At 42.7% G+C, this 3,904-nt stretch overlaps 1 non-coding gene across 1 annotated transcript; it reads left to right on the top strand.

Annotated features, from left to right (window-relative positions):
* The first annotated feature begins 3,219 nt into the window (after positions 1–3,219).
* LOC128275794 (U2 spliceosomal RNA) lies at positions 3,220–3,413 on the top strand. The gene has a single exon (XR_008269332.1). It is a non-coding gene; the product is annotated as a U2 spliceosomal RNA (small nuclear RNA).
* The last annotated feature ends 491 nt before the right edge of the window (positions 3,414–3,904 follow it).

The raw sequence follows: 3,904 nt of genomic DNA on the forward strand, positions 1-3,904 counted from the left end.
TGTGCAAGTCGCCCTTTTTATCCGCTTCTTGTAGGGCTTAAAAATTACCTGCGATATAGTATAAAACCAAATAGCGCTACCTCCAAAAATAACAACCGACCATCATGTTTATCAATAATTTATTTCGCATCATCCTCAATCTTCGTGAAGATGTGGCAACATTTGTGGCAATCCTTGTAATCTATATTCTGACTCCACTTCTGTTGTTACCTTCGTGGCGAACGGATCGTTTTTTTTATTCTTTCCCTTCCTCCGCTCCTTCGGTTTCCGACTCCGTGTGCGGAAAAAGGTGCCGCCTCCCTCCGCGTTTGTTGTCCGTGTCCGGTGCGAACGAAATCAAAGCGGAGCGCGTGGTTTTCACCGGAGCCCCGGGTTATCTCACCGGACCGCAGCGACAATTACAGGAAAGTGAAGAAGTGAAGTGAAAATAGTGAAGAAAAAGGACATAATCAGGAGTTCTTGGACAGTCTAGTGCCGCCTCCACTTCCGTGTAGTGCGATCGGTGAATCTTTTCAGAGACTTTCTTCGCGACTGGGGATCGCAAAAACTTTTTGGAGCCGACCCTAGTTTAACAAATTTTTCAGAGTGCGGGTGTGTGGTGTGCGTGTGTGCGCGTGTGAATGCTTGGGGGTGCGTGTGTGGCCTTTCTGTAGACTTTCTCGCGACTAGGAATCTCTAGGAACCTTTTCCTGTTGAATGTTCTTTTGTTTTTTTCGCCACAAAAAGAACAAATCTTTTCGTGCATGGTGGAAAATACGGTCTCCTGCAGCATAGCTGCTTGCGAGTGCGAGTGTGTGTGTGTGTGCGTGTGTACGAGAGTGTGTGCATGTGTGTGCGCGTGTAGGTGTGCCTGTTTTGACTCCTTTCACTTTCTTCCGCGGTTTCCTCAGCCGCCAGTCATTACATCACCCCAGACAGTTTGCCCGTCCTTCCGACACAGACACCCTCCTTACGGTTTTTCCAGTTGCCCAAAAGGGAAAAAACAAAACACTCTTTTCGCCTCGCCTTTCAATTCTTTCATTCATAAAACACGGGCGCACAAAACCCTTCCCCCAGCGGTCCGAAGAAAGTGCCGGTTCACCGCAAACGGCTACCATGCCGGCGATACCCAGGTGACCCTTCTCAGCCGTCTGCTACCGACGCTCCGTCGGAAATACCGGTGTACCCGCCGAAAGACCTTTCTTTGTAACCAGCCCGGTGCGGATGTTTTCGTTTTAATCACCCGTATACCCGGCTGAAAAAGTGTGAATGAACATCGGGCCTGGGCAGTGAATTGAAGGGCTAGCGCCAGCGAAAGTGCCAGCGTAATAAAGTGCCAGTGTAATAAAGTGCCAGGGTACCGCAAACGGCCACCCTACCGATGGTACCCGTCGAGGGACCGACTTCAGCCAGCTCGCCACAGACGCTCCGTCAGGAAATACCAGGAAATACCTGTGTACCCGCCGAGCGACCGTTTTCGAGCCAGCCCGCTGCGGAGGCTTCGTCTCAACACCCGCATAAGGCGTCGTTTGCAACGGCTATCGAAACGTTACAATAAAAGAAGCTAAGTACTCGTTTCCTCCTTTCCTCCTGCCCTTTACATAGTTTTCTTTGAAACTAGTAAACGAATACGGAAATCAGAATAGAACAGAATAGAAAAAAGGATATGTCCCACACTATAACGAAGAAAAATTCAAAACAAATTTGAAATAGAGACAAAGCCCCATTCAAATGGAGTGCACTATTTCCTTGCTTTTTACAAAACTGAACCCGATAAAAAACAGAACAAGAGGGTTCTGAGCTTTAGTTGGCAGGAGATAAACTGTAATTTGAAATGGAAATCAATAGCCCCACGCGAATATGGAGTGCGCCATTTCTCTAAATTTTTTATTAGCTGAGACAGGGTACAGCACTTTACCTTGAAATGGACAAAGCCCCACACGTGTGGAGAGCACCATTTCCCTCATACTCGCAAAACAGACAGCCTACTGGACAGACCGTTTGACGGACGGACTGACTGGCAGGAAAACACTAAACTGGACAAATAACAGACACTCAAACTAACAAACGAAAACACAAAAATTTTAAATTACATCTCACTTAACTAGAGTAACTTTTCCTATCCATTTCAACTCAGTTCTGGGGGTTCGATTGAGTTGAATAACTTTAAAGCAAATTAGACTCAACCCACTCGAACATAACCAGCAAAACTTTAAATTGAACTTTCTGAAACTTTTAGAACTAGGTTAAGACTTTTACGTTTCGATCCTCCTTGCCGGTTATAATCTTTATGGGGAACTGGGAAAAATGCCCAGAAATCTACCGAAGAACGACCGAGCATCGGGATCGAACAAAATTTAGACAAGATAAAGAAAGTTCAAATTGAGTTGAAATGAAATGGCTAAATAAATTAACAAAAAAAAAAAAAAAAACATATTACATACATTACACACATTACATATTACAACATTGCGAATTAGGTTTTGATGAAGTAGAGTCAAAGTAAGTCAAATCAGATGCTTATCACAAAATCCTAAAATCGTAGCAGAATAGCCCCCCGAAAAAAAAAAAAAAAAAAAAAAAAATGTCTATTTTACCACAAAAATCTCTGATTCGACTTAAACTAGACACTACTGGAATCAATTCCAATAGTTTAGTCTATTTATTATCACTATATTATAAACCTATATAAACCTAAATTAAAACATATTATATGAGTTGGATTTGATGAAGTGGAGGCAGAGTAGGGCAAATCAGATATTTTTTTTGTAGTAAAATATCCCTCTGTAGGGAATTCTAATTTTCACCACAAAATATCTGATTCGTATAAAACAAGACCCCACTGGAATCGATCTAAATAGCCTATAAAGATAGAAATAAGCTAGATATAGTAGTAGTTAGGCTAGTATATAAAAGAGATGAATGCCTAGGCCATTGCGGCTCAAAGTCTCTAAAATCAAATAAAACAAACAAACTATATTCTGACTCTTTTTTTCCGTTACCTGAACGATGCACGAAAGGGAGAACAGTACCGAACCGAAAATTGTTGTGGCCGATGGGCACCGTTATATCTTCGGTCTTCTTCTAGCATATTTGCTCTTCCTAGGGTAAACAGATTCGTCCTTCGCTTCGTTTCTCATCTTCGCTTTAAACCTTTTTGTTCGATTCGTTCATGTTTATGTCGCTAGACCAACAAGCAGGCCACAGGGATATGAGCTTGTCCCAATCCGTTCAACCGGTATCGCTTCTCGGCCTAAAGGCTAAGATCAAAGTGTAGTATCTGTTCTTATCAGCTTAACATCTGATAGCTCTCCCATTGGGAGACAACAAATGTTAAACTGATTTTTGGAAAAGGGAAGAAAGTTCGGGGCTTGCTCCACTTCTTCCGCGGGTTGGCCCGGTATTGCAGTACCGCCGGGATCGGCCCACATTATCACCACAAGTAGGATAGGAATTTTCCTTCACCTTCACAAGCGAAGAGTTGGTGTCGCTCGATTTCATGTCACTCTTGCAAAGGGTGCTTTGATGAAGTGATCGAAGTAGACATCAAAACAGACACGTCACCACACGACATTATCACCACTAGTATTTGTGACTAACATGTCGAGTTATAAACGTTTAAGCGGAGAGATTGAGATAAATTCAGATATATTGTTGCTTTTCTTTTATAGTTCTGCACACAAGTGCCGGGGCAGTGAACATTTCTTGTTCTTGAGAAAAACTAAATGTTATCTTGCCCCTAACATGAACAAACCACCATCGCCCGGTACATTTATTGTTTCTTAAGTTTCGATTGTGACTATCTGCAACCGAAACCGAATGCGAAGCAAAGTAAACGCATGTTTTAAACAGCTGAATTTAACTTATTAGTCATTCAATTTAGCAAGGGGAATGGCAACAGATCTGCTGTAAGGAAGTTTCAACT

This window comes from Anopheles cruzii, chromosome 3 (assembly GCF_943734635.1).
Source record: "Anopheles cruzii chromosome 3, idAnoCruzAS_RS32_06, whole genome shotgun sequence".
Classification (NCBI taxonomy): Eukaryota; Metazoa; Arthropoda; class Insecta; order Diptera; family Culicidae; genus Anopheles; species Anopheles cruzii.